This window comes from Pogona vitticeps, chromosome 4, assembly GCF_051106095.1.
Source record: "Pogona vitticeps strain Pit_001003342236 chromosome 4, PviZW2.1, whole genome shotgun sequence".
NCBI classification, from domain to species: domain Eukaryota; kingdom Metazoa; phylum Chordata; class Lepidosauria; order Squamata; family Agamidae; genus Pogona; species Pogona vitticeps.
In genome coordinates, this window is record NC_135786.1 from 194,004,902 (window position 1) to 194,024,125 (window position 19,224).

Below are 19,224 nucleotides of genomic sequence, written 5' to 3' on the forward strand. Positions count from 1 at the left end.
TGGTTCACACATGGGTGAATACAACACCACTTGATCTTTCTGTTCTTGATTACTCAGAACTTGGTTTGTCACAAGATCAATTTATTACCTATTTCCATGGAAACAGTCTGTATTGATGCGGAATGACATGAAAACATTGCCTGTAATGATTAATCTGTGGTGCAAATTAGAATTTGAGAAGAATGACGAAGTTGCTGTCAAGCTGAGGCTTTGGGCAGCGCGACTAAGCTTCCCCCCCCCATGGATGGTGCAACACTTTAAAGTCTCACGAGAGCTGTTTTGAAGAGGGGGAGAACAACAAGTTATATAAGGGGCATTCTCCCCTCTAACCATCCTCTTCTTTTTCTTGCACTGCACAAGAAAGAGGACTCTGCTTGGCTGGCTTACTATTGATGCGTCACTTCGAGGATTGTCGTGTCAAGATGATGGGAGGGTAGCACTAGCTCCCTCCCATGGTTTTGTTCTCCTTTTAATTTTATTCCTTAGGACAAGTCTCCAATTTCTTTATAATTGCCTAGAGCAAGCTTGTGGGACCGGAGTAGGAGTGGGTGTAGCGGCAGCATGACTGCGCCACCCGCACTTAGGCATGAGCGGGTCTAGGCCAACAGGCAAGCCCTTGTCTAGATCTTTAGTTTTTAAAGTGGTGTGGCAACCCTCCCCCCCCCCCCCACTCATCACTTGCGAAAATGCTCGGCGCGGCTGCAAAGCTTCGGCTTAATACAGAACCACACCCCCCCACATACATTGTTTTTTTTTATCCCTTCCCACTGATAGCTGCATTTCATAACGAAGAAAGCTTGTGGGGAGCGGGCTACTGGCCTAGCTCACCACTTTGAAACTTAAAAAAAAGTAAAAAGTAAAATGTAAATAAAATTAAATAAATAATAGGTTAAAGTAATTTTAATAAATATTATTATTCTAGTTAAAATAACCTTAACATAAACATTGATCGATAGACACAGTGCAGAAGTATATTGATCATAGCCAAGTACTAATTGATAATAGGATTTAAATCATAATTAATTGATAATCAATCAAATAAATAAAATAAACAAATAAAATTAATTAATTAATTAATTAGATTAATGTTAGAGATTATACAATTAAATTAATTATATTAGTAATTTATTAGGGCATTAATTAATTAATTAATTAATTAATTAATTAAATTTTAGCAATTATATCATCAAATTAAGTAAACTGGTAATTAATTAGAGTAAATTGATCTAGTGACTGGATGCCTTAGGGGAATAATTAATTAATTAGGCTAAAATTCATTACATTGTCTGTAATTAATTAATAAACGACAAGTTGTAAGGTCAAATATGATAAGTAAACAATTGCATATTTGAAATTAAAAAGAAGAAAAGGGAAAAAAGCCTATAAGGCACCAAGACTCCACACACATTTATATGGTGTATTTATTCTAGATGCTAGAGGGTGCTTGAGTTACCATTGGTACAATTTTAGTTGTTTTGATAGTTATATTCTACGGTTGTAATTCATTAACATCACACTAATGGCGTCGAGGAACGGCCAGGGCAACAGGAAGGGGAAACAGCCAGCCAGGAAGAGGCCAGCACCACAGTTGTCCCCTCCTCAGTCTTCCTCAGATGAGGAATCCTGTCCTGTATGGCAGGAGCTCCAAGAAGAGATTTCGGCTCTAGAGGCTGAGAGGCTGGCTAAACAAACTCCGCAGCCAGCTGAGATTCAATTGCGTAGATCACCTAGGGAAGCTAAAAGCCACCACAGGGCAAAACTCAAGGCTTTAGCTCATGATTTAATGAATTGGTTTGCTGTTCTTGAGGCGGAGAAGCTACATGAAGGAACCACCAGGAGCGAGACCGAGGGTGTTCTGAGATGGGAGGAAGATTTTGAACTACAGCAATGACTGCATCAACAACCAAATGTCAGGAGGTCCACGAAGATGTGATTGAAGTCTGCCCCTACAGGGTTAGCAACCCTCCTGCAGAAGCATAAGGTGTCACTGAGGGAGCTTCAGCAAATAGCAGGGCATTTGAATTTCATGTGTAGAGCTGTGGTGCTGGGATGCCCTTTCCTCAGACAATTGTGCACTGCTATGCAGGGTCTTCATCGGTCATGACACAGGACTAGAGTCACACAAGGAATGAGGGAAGACTTATTAGTATGGAGTCAGTTTTTTGAAGAATTTAATGGTATCTCCTTTTGGAGAGGGGAATTGGCATTAAAAGCTGGATTCCAAATGCATTCTGACGCAGCGGGATCTTTGGGATTCAGTATCTACTTCGGAGGAAGGTGGTGTGCAGGTACCTGGCCCGAAGAGTGGCAAAAAAAGGTATCACCAGAGATACCTTTTGACTTTTTTAGAATTCTTCCCTATAGTTGGCACGCTCTGGCTATGGGCTGAAGAATGGGCAAATTCTCTGGTCCATTTCCGGTGCGACAATCAAGCAGTTGTTTACATTATAAACAACGTCACATCACATTTGGAACGGGTCATGGCATTGGTTAGGGCATTTACATTGTGGGCATTGCAATTTAATGTCTTGGTGCATGCCCGACACATTCCAGATCTGGAAAATAGGATAGCTGATGCATTGTCGTGCCAACAGATTAAACTGTTCAGGGAGCTAGACCCTGGAGCCAAGGAATTTCCTGAAATACTGTCTCTGGAGGTCTGGCAAATTGGTGTGAGGATGCATCAAGAGTGATAAGTTGGCTTTGGCACCAAGGACAGGGAAGGGTTATCCGGACGTGAGTATGGAGTTTCAGGAATTTAGGGAAGTGTTCGACCTCGAGCCGGTATGGCTGGCTCCGGTGGAACACTTATAACAATTTATGGTACATTTAAATAAGAAAGGGGATGGCACCCGGAACCATTCAGGGCAGGCTGACTGCTCTAGTCTATTATGTGAAAGTCAATGGATTTAAGGATTATTCAGGGGACTATCACATAAGGAAAATGTTTGAAGGGTGGTCTAAGGAGAGAGGTAGGATTCAGGACACGAGAGTCCCTATTTCACCCCAGATATTAGAGTGCATTTGCCATCAGTGGGCGATCTTATGCAGGAATGAATATGAGAAGGCTCTTTTCGAAGTCTTTGTTGATGTTCTTTGGGGCCTTTAGAATTCCTGAGGTTGTTGCATCAGGAAAGCAGGATAAGTCCAGGTTAGCTCTTCAATGGCAGGATGTTAAGGTGGAAGAAGGAAAGGTAAAAATCCTCATTTGGTGATCCAAGGCCGATCAATTAGACAAGGGTACACAATTACATTAGGACAGTGCAACATAAGTAACATATGCCCTGTCAAAGCCACACAGGCATATTTGAGAATCAGAGGATACTATCCAGGATATTTTTTCCAACATACTAATAGGTTGGCCCTGATGAAATATCAGCTTTGGAAATTAACTGACCTAGCCTTAGACAGAGTGGGTATTCAGGGTATGAGATTTGGTACCCACTCTTTTATAATAGGTGCAGCCTCTACCATGGCTGAGATGGGTTACAGTTCAGAAGAAATTAAGAGGCCGGGCCGGTGGTCATCCTCTAGTTATTGTAGATACGTGAGAACATTACCTAACGTATAGTCAGGGGCTTGGTCTGATTATGTCTCCACAGGTCCTTTAAGGTCGGTGAGACGAAGACACATTACAATAATTGGACACAGTTATATTCATTGGACAGGGCTTTATGCCATTGCATCTCCATGGGGAAGCAACCTGGCCCTCGGGGCCGGTGCACAAATTACATGGAAAGGATTGCGAGGCATGCAACAGATCCAACTGTGCAGGTTGGTGGCCTTTGGCCAGTCTCATCCAGATATATTGGTTGTGCACTTTGGCGGTAATGACTTAGCCAGGCATCCCGGTAAGGCTTTGATTTTGGACATCATTGAGGACCTGAATTGGTTGAAGGCCAGGTACCCTGTTATGCATATTGTGTGGTCCATAATCATTCTGCATTTGGTGTGGAGAGATGCCCTGTTTTTCCTCAACATTAACACGGCTCGCAGGAGTGTTAACTATGAGGTCTGCAGAGCAATCTGCAGTGGCCATGGATTGGTGATCAGTCACCAAAGGATCCAGATGGATAGGTCTGAGTTTTTTTGGAACAATGGAGTCTATCTGTCTGATTTGGTTTTGGATGTCATGAACAACCAATTATGGGCACCCACATGTTACCAGCAAGTAGGGCTGAACTGATGGAATAATACCAGATCGTTTCGGCAGCTGGGTAGGGGGTGAAGAAGAGAGAGAAAATCCTGTTATAGGCTTTTTGTTAGCATGACCCTGGATTTAGTACTGAGTCTTTAAAGCATGGAGTAGCTCTTTTCCTTTTCTATTTTTTTAAAGGGGCTCTAAACAATTTTAGATTGTGAAGAAATAACAGAAGTAACAGAATAGGCAGATATAGAGAGACAAACAGACATGGTAATAATTGTGTTTCTGAATGTGCTGTCCTGTGCAGGCAGCACAACATTCTCTGTTCTGCTTTTCAGCATTTGAATTCCACTTCAAAGTCATAATTTAAATTTTTTACAATATGTATATACATACACATACGGTATGGCAATTTGACAGTTGGCTATCTACTCATATTTTATTGGAACTGTCAAAACAAATTAAATATTCTCTAAAAATGTTGCAGAGAAAACTATATGTGTTCAAAGGATATAAATTATAATATTTCCTCTAAGGAAATGATTCCTAGATTTGTTTCATTACTTGAAGCAACCCAATTTCACTTTTAGTTACCACTGACAGAAATGAAATGTTTTGATACTATTATTTCCAAACTGTATTTATTAAACATTCAGGCAATAGAAACCCAGTACATATCCAACAACATTATTAATCCTTGCACTAGCATTATCATCAAAGCTAAGGAATAACTGAGATAGCTAGACTAAGAAAATAAGGAAGGTCTATTTCAAGAAACTCTTAATGACTGTTGGGAACCTGCTCTGTTCTGTTTCATTGGTGAGTGGAGGGGGGAAAAGAAATAGAAAGAATAAAAACATTTTGCTACCTTGGGAATTGTAGACATGGTCTAAATGGGCGGGATATAAATTTAATGAATGAATGAATGAATGAATGAATGAATGAATGATTCCGAAGACAGAGCTTGTTTGAGTAATGTTTTTCCTTCTTCAATATCAGTATCTTCGCACCATCATCCACAATAATAAGAGTAAAATGGCCATGTGCATATGCTCCCTCTTGGTATAAAACACTACATTCTAGGGCAACGTTACTCAACCTAGTATTAACCATCCAACTCCTACCATCATACTGCGAAGCTGGTGGGCATTCTGGCTAGGGATGATAAGAACTGGCAGTCCATCATATCTGGGACCTAAGGTATAAGGCTCATTAAAGAGAGGTTGCTTACCTGTAACTTTGATTCTTCTAGTGGTCCTCTGTGAATTCACACTAATGGGTTTAGTCTGCGCATGTGCAGAGGTCTCGGAATATTCTGGAGCTAAGAAACCCCTTTAGGACGGCCCCCTAACCCCACATGGTCTGCCCTTCCCAGCTGTTACCTTAGTTCCCCAATTCCACTGCTGCCCCAAAGGAGAGACAGACGTGATGGAGAGAGGGGAGGATGGGCAGGAAGTGTGAATTCACAGAGGACGACTCAAAGAAGCAAAGTTACAGGTAAGTAATCCCTCTTTCTTCTTCATGACCTCTGTGAATGCACACTAATGGGTGATTAGCAAGCTTACCTTTGACTGATGAAGGGATGTCACGGTAGTGCAGCAAAAAGAACCACATGTGCAAACCGAGCATCCTCCTTAGCGCGGACATCAAGCCAGTAGTGGAATGCAAACATAGAAGGTGTGGACCAGGTAGCAGCCTTGCAAATGTCCTGTAAAGGGATACCCCACAGGAATGCCGTGGAGGTAGCCACTGCTCTGGTAGAGTGAGCCTTCACCGCGTCCGGAAGGGGCTTGCGGGCCCGTTCGTAAGCTAAGTGAATGGTCTGACAATCCACCTCAAGATGGTCTGAGGGGAGACTTGTTGCCCTTTGTGTGGCAAGTGTGGTGAAATGAAGAGAAGAACATTTATTTTCCAGATCTTGGTGCAGACTTCCCCAGAACCATAGATCTGCCTATTTAATATTTCTTTACTAGATATATTTCTATAATGTTTCTAATGTACATTAGTTCCAACAGAGTTTACAAAACCACTTTAAAAATATATCACTACTATTGGATTCAGTAACTAGTACTTAAAATAAGTAAAGAAAATATCTAGAAGGATCTTAAATAGAAAAAGACATATTTACTTACATTTACAATGTTCAGTTACAAACAGAAGAATAAACAGGATAAAAGGGAAAAAATTGCAGCCTCAACCCTGTGAGAGGCTGAATCCACCATGCTGGTTGTGTGCTCAGAAGTCAGGAGTAGAGAGCTTTCATGTCTGCTCTGGCTCAGAGTCAGAAAGATCATACAAGCAACCAGAAGCAAATAGACAGGAAGATGGGGCAGAGGCTTATCTGGTCTGGGAAAAAAGGACTTTGGTAATTGGTTAGCGACAAAAGACAGCCACCTTGTTGCGAAAAAACTCCTACTTAAATCCAGAGTTAGTGCATGCAAGATTGTTACCATACCAATAAATACAACACTAGAGACAACTCCACCTAGCTCATGGGTGGAAGAATTTCAAGGTTAAACGTTTAGTTTCCAATAAATGCCAAGAACAGACCAGCATTGAAGCCTGATGTATCTCAGAAGGAATATCATTTTGCAGGTTTGGTGTTACCATGGAGAAATCCTACTTTTATGTTGCTGCCAAATAAATCTGTAGCCTGCATCATGGGCCACTATAACTCCCTTTAAAATTATAGTTCTCTGTAAGGGGTGACATTCCCAGAGGTAATCAGGACCCTTGCTGAGTAGGGTTTTGCACAGAAACACCAATCAACAGAGAGGTGGAACAAGTGTAATATATGGCTGGCAAGATATCTTGGGTAGTAACGTAGTTGTTGCACTCTGCATTTGAAGTGGGAGAAGAAGCACCACCTCCTTCACATCCAGTGCTGTCTCTCGCGTTCTTTCTCCTTTTCCCACTACTGCCCTTGTTCTGCCTTGCCTTCAAAGCTGCCTGCCCACCCATCCCTTTAAAAAGGCACCAAACACAACCAGTGGCTGCCTTCCTTCCTGCTTGCTTGCTTCCTTGCCTGCCCTAGAAGGGGGAAGCTCCAGCTGCATAAATCATCCAGAACATTTTTGCACAGGGCCAGTGCTCTGGATACAGATACCAAGTCTGCATAAAGATTCAAGAGGCAATTTATGTGCTGTCTTTTCTCTGCCCTGGGAGAGACAAACAAGTGAGAAGGGAAGTGGTAATGGCACCACAGCAGGAGGCAAGTGAGAGGTTGATGCCCAAGGAAGGAGGGAGATGAGGCAGTGGTGGAACACTGTGTAGCAAGCAGCACAATGTGTAGTTCCCTGTGTCTGCTTGAGGTGGCTACATTACATAGTAAGAGTAGCCCTAGAATTCTGCATTAGCTGCAATAGGGCTTAAGGGTAGCCATGCCTAGAGCACAAGAGGCAGTGTGGGTGCAGTGCATACAGTGGCAGACTAGGACTCTGGAAACCTGGGTTCAAATACCTGCCTAGCCATGTAAACTCACCAGGGTGGTGGTGGCTGGCAGTGGTAAACCACTTCTTGAACATCTTACTCTTCTACCTTGTTTGGCTTACTATAAGTGGGAAGTGACTTGATAGAATGTAAGAACAACCACCTAGAGCACTTTATAGCACCCCAGTCTTACCACCGTGTGGCTAATCACTACTTATTGAAGTCTATCTTTTAATTATTGCAAGCCACCTTGGGCCCTTTTAAAGGAGAAATGTGGATTATAAGTAAGTATGTTTTGGATAATGCTTGCTCCTGAATAATGCATAGACTAATCAGGCAAGCACTAGCTGGATTGCTCAGTAGTTTAGGTGAAGCCAGTAGTTGGGTGTTCAGTGCCCCAGTGTGCCCCCTGGGAGAAGAGCCAGCCTGTGTAGTTACAGGCAAGCTGCACAGTCCCAAGATGCCCCAGAAGGGGGGGGGGAAGTAAACTACTTCTGAGTATTCACTACCTAGAAAAGCCTGAAAAAAATTGCCATAAGTCAGAATCAACTTGAAAGCAAACAATTATTATTATTAATCACGTAACTACTGTGCTTTTTTCTTCCAATGCTTATTATAAGCAACACAATTGTTCTTGAACACAATGGTTCAGCTGAAAAAAAATTCTTGCAGGATGAAGAGAAAATGATTAGGCTGACCTTTGCACTCACACATCGCACCCAGTCATCTATGGAGGCAGGAACCATGGGTAAGCTGAAATTTATGACAGGATATAATGTAAAAGACAGCAACTGGATGGGAGGTATCTAGCAACCAATTGTACATCTCACTTCTTGATGTGACAAGCAAGTTCCCATTTGAAAAACTGGAAGGTCACACTGCAAAGATCAGGAGGCATTCCAGGTCACTCCACAAGCAAACCACATTTATTTTTCTGCTTGTGACACACACAGAGACACCTGATAGTGCAAAAGACATGTCATGTGAAGTGACTGCTTAAGCTGCCTCTCTGCAACACACCTCCCTTTTCCAAGTCACAGTACAGATGAACTGCAGTTGTTCCTATTAAGCAGCCCATTCACCTAGAACCTTCTATGCACCAAAATGCACAAATGGCTGCAGAAATCGCTTATTGGTATGAATTAGCCTTGGAATGGGAGGAATGAACGTGCCTTAACTAATTTGAGTTTCCCTGCATTGCTCCTTAATGATGAGCAGTGTACACCAGGGGTGGACATCATGTACCCTGCAAGACACACTCCAAATACTGTTTGATATTTTTCAAAATCCCTGGAAAATATCCCAGACACTTTTTCACCTTCTCTGTGGCTCTGTTTATTCCAATTTGCTTTAACTAAATCTATGATCAAACATAGTTTACCACCTTCATTTTTACTTAAAACTGTGTTTCTGCAGCATAGCTGCATTAGTTGATTATGGAGGTCTTCATGTGGAGTCATTCTTTCCAGGTTTCTGATAGCCAATTAATCATGAAGGAAGCCAGGAAGTATTTCAAAGAGATATCCTCATGCAATGAGGCCAAGGAACCAAATTTTTGAAACCAAAATAAAAACTGTAAGCAATGTTACATCACCAAATATGTTAAAGTAACAGAGCCAAAGAGAAATCTGGACAGCAGCTTGGAAGCCATGCATCCAATTTTAATTAACCAGATTGCACTGCTAATTTTGGCAGGTTCTTTTGTTTTGTTTTTGGTCAGGGCATATCCTGGGCTGCTAGCCAAACTAGAATTTGGCCCTAATGCAGCTGAGATCCCCTGCCCTTGCTATATATACTTTTTAATAAGTAGTTTTTAATAAGTAGTTTTTAATTATAAACCTGGTGGGTTACCCTCTCTCTTTCTGCTGCTGCTCTGGGCTCATGCAGCTTGCTGAAGGTTGACTCTTCTCCTGGGAGACCAAGTGATAAGTTGAACTCCTGATTCTGGCTCCAACCCATGGAGCTATCCAGCCAGCTATCCGCACTTAATGGGGCTTATTTCTCAGTAAGCATGTGGTCACCGAGACTTGCAATAATCTAGACCACCACTAATGTTAGACCTCTATGCTCAGAGCTGGAAATTCTCATTTGCTCAAGGATCCACAAAGCCAGAAAAATTGAAACTCAAGTTAATGCCCTGACAGAGATACCCTGTGATCAGGAAAGATGGCATGCAATACCAAAAGTGTTTGAATGCAACTTATAATCCATGTACCTGCACCTTGCTTCAGTTTTTCAGGTTCAAATTCAGATGGGGAAGATAGAGTCCATGAGACCAAATACAATCTCATCTTGATCCTGTGTCACACAATGAAGAATCTGAGCCTTAAAATAGGCAAGCCATTGCGGTGACACCCATCAAATCTGTTATATAATACCAGATATTATTTTTTATAATTGTGATTGACGGTGTTTGGTATTTTTTTAAAATAATAATCATCTATCACATTCTGACTTATGGTGACCCTTTTCCAAGAGAAAACCAGCACAAACAACGGAAGCAGTGAAGGTGGTAGCTGAGCCTGTGGTGCCATCCCTACATGTCCTCAGAAACAGTGAAAGTGGACATGGTGGCATTTCTAAAGGCCAGTCCTATGCAAAGATATCAGTGGGCTGGAAGGAGCTTATCTGTATATAGCTCCACGGGCAATATAAGCCTGGGAATGGGGAGCTGGAAAATAGTCTCTGCTCAGGTGATTTTCCAGATAGTACCTTGACTCAGAGGACTCAGTGGAACTACTGTAAGTGTTCAGGTAATTGCTGCCTTTGAAATGACAGCTCCTCAAAGCAGGACAGGCCCTCCTAGAGTGGCAGAAGGTGACTGACATGTTTTTCACTTCTCAGTTCCCCACAGTCTGAGGCAATAGTCTCCCTAGGCCTTATGGCAGGCCCAGTCCTAGATACTATAATAAGTCTGAATGACATGAACATTCAAGTTTCTTATTCTGGATATGGAGAGCAATTTTATGAGTGACAACTAAATCTTCTGTTAGCATGCTGCTAGGCCTTAGCACAAACTGCTCTGTGACTATTTTCATCATTTTAAAATTGCTTGTGTATCAGTGGTAATTGTTTATGTGTCAGTGGCAATATATTGTAAAAGTATAAATTGCTTATTGATCAGTGTCAATTTTTTATCAGATCTGGCTAGAATTTTGCACAATGGTAAGCTTCTTGAAATTGATCATCAGTGCCTATTTTCAAGTTATCAAAAGATGTCACCATTGAGGAAGTCAAATTATAGAAACATGGGGCCTATATTGGCTGGATAGTTCAATGACCTACATTTCTGGTTGTGGAGCCAGAGGTTGGGGGTTCAATTTTCCACTGTGCATTCCTATGTGGCCTTGCCTGTGTGGTGTTAGATAAGATACACAATCCCAAGATGTCTCCCACAAGAAGAGAATGGTAAACTATTTCTGAGTACTCGCTATCTCAAAACCCTGAAAAGGATCACTGTAAGTCAGAATTTATTATTATTCAAAAATACCAGACACAGTCAATCAAACTTATAAAAAATATTATCTGGTATTATATAACAGATACAAGTTTTAACCAAAAAAACCCTAAGTATCCATTAAATATTGGCACAGTATATATGCTATTCCTAATGGTGTATAGCTGTTTTTTTTGTAGGTCTGATGGTGTTTTGAGATCTGCTACTGCTTGTAATACTGTGTGAAATTTCTTGATATTGTTCCCAAACCCCAATGACTACCGGGACCACTAAAGTGTGTTTCATCCACAAGTGAGGTGTTATGATTGCTAGATCTTTGTATTTTCTCAGTTTTTCCAATCATTATTTTCAACTCCGGCATCCCCTGGAATTACAATGTCAACGATCCAGACATTTCTTTGTTCTATTACTACTATGTCTGGTTTAATATGTTCAAGGTGTCTGTCCGTTTGGATCCAGAAATCCCACAAGATTTACTAACACTTTCTTTACCTGATGTTCCTATGGGCTTTTGGAAGCTGGTAAGATTAATAATAATAATAATAATAATAATAATAATAATAATAATAATAATAATAATAATAATAATAATAATAATAATAATAATAATAATAATAATAATAATAATAATAATAATAATAATAATAATAATAATAATAATAATAATATCATCATCATCAATAATAATAATAATAATATTGTTTACGTGACATAAAAATAAATACAACAGCCTTTTCCAAACATAATTTCTCATCTGAAAGTGAGAAAAAAATCTAGTCTTTAAAAAAACCCTGTAAATTACAGCTGTAATTCTCTTTTAACATGAGAATCCTAATGTGATTAAATATGAACAAAGCAAGACTATGAGTGTGCTGTTATTTAGGATTAAAGCAGTATAACGGTTTCAGCGATATAGCTGGTTCTGTATTTACACAAATGATTTCTATATGCAGCTTCTGAAATCTGCTCTTAGCTTTATTATGCAAGCAGTTATGTGCAGTTCTTCATGACTTTTTTCTGATTCTCCTGTGTGGCAACAGTGCCCTCTTGTGTCTATATATATACTTTTCCAGAGATTTTTTCCCCTCTATAACTGACTACCTGTTAAATAGAACAAAGTGTAATGGAATAGTTCACTGAACACTTGGATTGTGGACTCCCTCTGAAGCATTCCGTACATGCAGCACTGATACACATCCCAGTACAGGTGTATTAATCCACGACAAACTGTACATACAAAAAGTTGAGCTTTGCCACCTTAGGCATGAGCAGGTGGAATGGGCAAAACCATCCATGTAGAGAAAGAGGTGCAGTGAATATTTATCTCCCCCTCTGCAGGGGCAATAACTCTCTTACCACTTGGCCCCACAGAGAAAGGAAAAATCAGCTTGAAGGGTTCAGACTAGAACGTTAGATCTAAGCTAAAACCCACTGGCTGAAATCTGGTTGCACAGCTCTTTGTACAAAGTGGTGATGATGTCAGCAGCAGGAAGAAATGGCCACTGATCAAAGGTGATACAAAGTGCATAAAACTTGTAACAATGCAAGAAAGTCACATGCACCCAGGAATCCCAAAAGGAAGCCTCCAGTTGCAACACCTGCTGCTGCTGCTGCTGTCATTGTTGCACACACACTGTGCAACAGGTTTTCAGCCACTATATGGTTCATTTACTTCTGCCTTAGTTCTCTAATTAGAGATATATTTTATTTTTATAAATATCAAATTATCATTCTCAATTTTAGAGCATTTTAACAACACAAAATGCCTCAGAGCAAATATTTATTTATTAAATTTATATCCCGCCCCTCTAGACCCTGTCTAATCGTAATATAATTCAACATATAACAAGATTTGATATTATCTCTAGTACTAGCCGCCTAGAATGGTATCAATCAACTAGATAGGTGGGATATAAATAAATAAATAAATAAATAAATAAATAAATAAATAAATAAATAAATAAATACAAATAAACATGTATAATTTTGGCCAACAATGCTTGTAACGTGACTTATGCCAAGCCTCCTCCAGGAAGTAAAAAGTGATTCAACCTCAAATAAGACCAATCAATCAGTCCAAGTTGGACTGATCCAAAAAATGCCAGAATGAAAAATTGAACATGGGGCTAGCCAATTATACTCCCACACTGCCCTTGTGTCTCCCATTTTGTCAAAACTCATATAGAACAATCTCATCCTCATTGAGTTAACTGACAATAGGGTTGCCAAGTCTCATGATGGCCTGCTTAAGTTTCAAAGAATTGTCATATTTCACTGGGTCCGCTGACAAGGAGACAAATCTCATTGTGAGTGGTACTGGAGGAGAAAATTGGATTGTTGTGTGTGTGAGAGGGCTTGGTGTAAAGCAAGGCATCCATCACTACCCATTTCTCACTTGTTCAATATGAAGTGCTTGTCTGAATGTTGCTGTAGCACAATGTTAGAGCACTAAGATTCAGAAGAAGTCAATGGGTGCTTGTACTTGTGACCACTGTCTCATTTGAAGAAGTTAGAGACCAGAGGGCCAGGTTTGTAACTTCTGAGCTTCCTTATTGCAGTATTTGCAGCTCAGCGCCTGAGGAAAACACTTCCCTGTTGGCTAGTAGTAACTACACAGCCCTACAGAAGTCTAGGACCTGGAGAACGGCTTGACGCCGTGACGAGACAGCAGCAGGACGGAGCTCTGTCCCCTGGGCTGAATTCTGACCTGTTTGGGACACCTCAGGGTGTCAAAACCACCCTGAAGAGGTGGTGAACTGGGGGGGGGGGAGCCTGTTGATCATGGGGGGGGAGTGGCAGGCATCCCCGTTTGATCCAGGAAACTCTCCAAACAGCCAACAGGCAGAAACAAGCAGCTAGGAAGCCTGCTTGCAAGTCGTCGGCAGCCAGCAATAAGAGAAGCAACAATCAGCTATTCAACATCAGTGTTATTATCGGGTGAGATATATTTTTACAACTAATTGCTTAGGATTACCTCTGGAGAAGACAATTCCTATATACAGAAAAAAGAATCCTCTATCAATCTTATCATTCATAGAGTGGCAAAAAAAACCTGGGGAGAGGGATAGTTGATGCAAAGAAAATAATTTAAAGATTAATGGGACATTAACTACTAATTTAAATACATTTAAATATATTTTAAGAATATTTATAATTTGGCGTTATAAATCTTAAGAAACTTTCTCATAAGCTATAGTAGTTAACTCTGGAGTTATCTTCTTATGTTTTGGCTACCTAAAGTCTTTTGGCATAATGCCCAGAACAGTGACCTTGAGCACTCTACTACTGTTTAAAGCTTGGAGACCTGTTTTTATTTCCTTTTGATTTTTTCATGCCTGGCTGGAACATAGACAAATTAACCCTAAAGCGGATCTTTTTAAACTGTACTTTGGGAATCAGCATATTGGACCAAAGTGAACTTTTTGGAAACACCTCCAGGGACTTGGAATTTCAGTTTTGGCCAATGCAGAATTGCAGGAACTAGGCTGCCAGGACATGGATACACTGAATTGGACTGTGAAATTTGGGGGTTTTGAACCTTGGTTCAGGCCTATTTGGCCAAAGTCGATCCTCTGAAATTGCCCCGGGAGCTGGAAGTGTTTGTGTTTGACTAGCTGCCGTAAACCTGTGGAATTAGGCCATCAGGCCACGGATACAACCTTTGCATTGCACCTTGGTACTTTGGGGGTTTAAATTTTGGTTCAGATCTATTTAGCCAAAGCAGACTCTTTGGACTGACTCTGGAGACTTGGAATATCTGTTCAGCTAGCATTAATTTGCCAGGGATCAATTAGGACTGTGAGACTTGGAGGCTTCGAATCTTGGCTTAAGCTCTTGGGCAGCTGGAACAGAATGGCACAACAAGGACAATTTTGGGATGAAACAAAATCTACCCTTCAAACAATCCTAGAAATAGTGAGATCCCACTACCAAGAGGAAAAATTATTCAATGAACATCTGATGAATTATAGTCAACAAGAGACGGGGAATAACAAAAAAGGAAATGAGAGTGTGCCGGATGATGTATGCCAATCGAAAGAGGAGCTGGAGGAAATTAATGGGGAAAACCTAAGAGAAACCACTTCAATCTTCGATCCGAGGGGAGTATTAAGGGAAGACAAAGGGAGAAAATCAGCACAATTAATTTTAAAAAGCCCGGAAGATCTATTGAAAATAGACCAAGTACATAAAGATCTAGTGGAAATTAATCAGATGCACAAAATGGTTTCAAAGGGCATGAAAGATGGCAGAATGCTTAGAGAGACAGAAACAAAAAGTGAAAAAAGAGAAATAAGAGAGGGAATTACTTAGAAATATGAAAAAGGGAAAAATAGGAAGGTGGCCCTTAATGTTGAAAAGCATGTATATACAGTATCTAACTTCGGGAATTGTAAAGGAGCATATCCTTTATATTAAAAAGGAGAATTAAATTGAAATAAGGGATCTCTAACCAGGGTAAAGATGTAATATGGTGGGTTTTCTTTTTAGGTAAATTAAACTAGATATAAGATTGGGGCATGGATCTGGAACTACTTTTATTAAGAATGTTATTAGATCTTGAGAATATTGTACACTATGAAAATAATATGATAGTAGCCAATATTATACACTAAAATATGTACATGAATGGTTTGAATGTCTGAAAGATGTCTGGAATTTGGGGGGGAAACTGGGAAGACAGTGAGATGTAAAAAACAAATAATTGTAGGCAAATCATGCAACAATATGTTTGATAAACACAAATCAAATGTAGATAGAGTGAAAAACTAATAAAATGTATTTAAAAAAGAAGAAGTGTAGGGCCCGTGGGTGCCTGAGGAAACAGGAGCCCCCCCCAATATTTAAAATGTTTTTATTATTGCTGCGCGAAAATGCAGCAATAGATATTGTGCAACAGCTTAATTCAGCATTCTATAAGCAAACTCAAAATATAAGGGTGCTCCAAAACTGGATCTTGGATCTGTGTCAAATTTGTTAAAGTTATAGCAGACAGTCTGTTCTTGCTCTGTGCCAAATCTGGGGATGGCTGGGCAAACAGTTTTCATGTCACAACTTTTTAAAAGTAGAAATGCCCCCTACCATGCAGACACTGGCGACCTCCTGTGTCTGCAGATTTACAAAGATAAAATACATTTAAAAGACCAAACTTGCTCACCTTGAAAATGGTTAGTTCCAGCCCTCTTGTTTATTTGGAAGGAGGCAGCAATATTGATTTTGAAAAAAAGCCATTTACAAGGCAAAAGAATTCTGAGTTTCTGGCCTTCTTATCAACACAAATGTTATAAATACAAGCATTCTTGTAAGACTGAAGGGGAAGGAGATCTGAACTTTTGACTCTGTCAGTCAGGATCAAATTAAATGACTTCCAGTAGAACTTTTTATTTCCTTCCTGGCCAAACAGACATTAAAAAAAATTCTATTCCTGATGTAATTTTTTAAATAGGAAATAAGCTGTGAAATTAATATTTTTTGCTTTGTGGCTGGGGATGGTTTACCTTGATGTTAGTAGAACTTGGGTGCCTATTCTATCCCCCTTGTCCTATATAATTGTTTGGTAATGAAGAAAAAATGTCAAAAAGTAACTTCTGATGTGCGGTGACTGTAGGCCTGTCCAGACTATTTTGTGTGTGTGGAGGATTGGGCTACAAAAGGGCTGTTGAGGTGGGTGGGGAGGAGTGATGTGCCATTTTGTGTGCTCTTCCTGTCCCAACAGTAAATGACTCCTTGTAGCCCAGCCAGCTATCATTTACAAGCTTTCCCTGATCCTTGTGGAGAGACAGGGAAAGTGGGTCTTTTCCTGTGCTACAGATCCATTCAAAGCAAGGTTTAGTCATGAGCTTATTTACTCATGAGTAAGGTGATAGCAGGGATGGCTGCAATGTGAGGACAGAACACTGGAGTGACGATTGAGGAGATAGAAGGGAAATAACTCCCCCTTCCCCTGCCTTTCTCCTGAACGGAGTCTACCAAGTCCCCTACCCAGACTTTTGTCTCAGACCTCATTCAGGGGGCTGGGGTGATTTTCTTTTCTTTTTTTCTTTTTGTCGTTTGTTAAAAACATAAGTGGCATATTAAATGGCAATGCATCAACCTGGCATGGCTTAGCATTTCACTGTGTTGGTTGGGGAATTGTTAAAATAAAAGATGATAATACAGGAGGTTTCTCCACCTTCCCTTTCAATGTCACAAGTCACCTAATACATCACAGGGCTATCTCTCCAGTTAATGCCACTCCCAGTGTCATTTTAGTAAAAGTACACACCTGCAAAGGCTGAACAGTCATTTTACATCTCAATGAATTGTGCCAAATAGATTGCATGTTCTACTCCTGTGCCAGTTTGGTGCGGGACAGTTATTAAAGGGGAAGGACGGACCATTCTAATTAAACACATGCAATTGCTTTCTTTCATGCCAAAGAGTGCCATCAGGCTTCCATATACTGTAACTATATGCCAGTGTGAACAGGCCCACATATTCATAAGATGTTTTTAAAGAATTAAATTTCCTGCCATTTAAAAATGGAAGTTTAAATAAACATACAGTAGACACAAATTCCAATATAAACTTCTCTCATGTAGAATTACCCAGCACTAGAGGATCCCAGAAGATGAGCATGTGATCTATATTATGATTTCTTGGAGAAAACAAAAGTGAGAACAGCTGGGGAATGTGGCTATAGTTCCTATTTTGAAGAGCTGTTTGGGGGTTTAATGAAATGGTGAAATGAAAGTGTGAGTAGGTACAACACATACATTGGAAAACCATACACACTCTTTTCTCGAGTAAACTAATGCTGCCATGTCTGCTCCACAGAATGCAGACTAAAAAGCTATGTTCCAATTTCCATTCTTTTTCCTTGGGACAGGCAAAATGAGGAAGAAAAAGTGTATCAAACCAAAAGCTCTATGAACACGTTGTGCGCGTATATTCCAAAACATATTCCCTTGCCTATTTAAAAAAAAAAAGGAAGTTGGGAGTTAGCAAAGACTATCACTGGAAATCAAGGTCAAAATGATCCATATTATAAGAAAGACTGTGAACAAAAACAGGGACAAAAAGCAACTCATTGAAATGTGGTGTTGGAGAACAGCTGTGCAGATATATATGAAAGACATCCAGAAAAGGAGTGGGTGCTCAATCAAATCCAGTCTGAACTCTTAATAGACCACAAATGAGTCAACTGAAGCTATCCTACCATGCACATATAATGAAAATTGCAAGAAAAAATTTGCAAGAAAAAAACAATATTGCTGCGAAAGGGGGGGGCAAGCAGTAAGAAGTCCTAAGATGAGATTGTCTCAATAAAGTAAGCAACTGTTGTCAGTTTGCAAGAGCAGAAATTAGTGGAAAATACAATTGTGCTGGGGGGACAGTAGGAAGAGAGAACAAGAGCTGCTGTTGGTTTCCAGTATATGAAAAGAGCTGTTAATGATACAACATTTTGGAGGCCATTAACTCACACAGTCACCACACATCGGAAGTGATTTGATGAGACATAACATCTTCAGAATCGCCCTCCCCCTTAGTTAACAAACAAATGTACAGTGGGGGAAATGGGTTTAACCAATACAAGATATTGGTACCAAAACTCTGCTAACATCAAGTATGACTATCCTCAGGAACAAAGCAAACACAGTAATTTCACAGCTTAAACAATGAGGTTCTGAATATTTGTTCTCTATTCTTGTTTAAATATCTTTAAAAATATTTTTACAACCAGACTCAGAATCCCTTTATAATGTGTTTGGCCAGGAAAGTTAAAAAGTTCTCCTTCTGAGAGTCAGCTAATTGGGTACTGACTGACAGGGCCAAAAGTGCAGATTGCCCCAGACCTAGAGATAATTTTTCCTTTGAAGTCTAATATTTTGAACCTGAGATAACATTTACTGAAGGCATTCAGGTCTGGGACAAACACAATTGCTTTGTGCTTTTTATTTATTTAAACTATTTTTCCCTGCTGTTCTCCTTTAAAAGAATCCAAGGCAGCAGAAATACTTTGAATATGCCTTGCAAAATTTCATGCAAATTCCCTGGAACCACATGGCAAAATATCTCTTTCTGAAGGACTGTCACTACATTTTCTTCAAAGCAACCCTGGTTTTTTGTCTCCTTAAAGAAATTCTGTCATTTGACTCCGTCTCTGTGATCTTTCATTGCCCTACATCCTTCCTTGCAGAAAGCTGCAACGATGTAT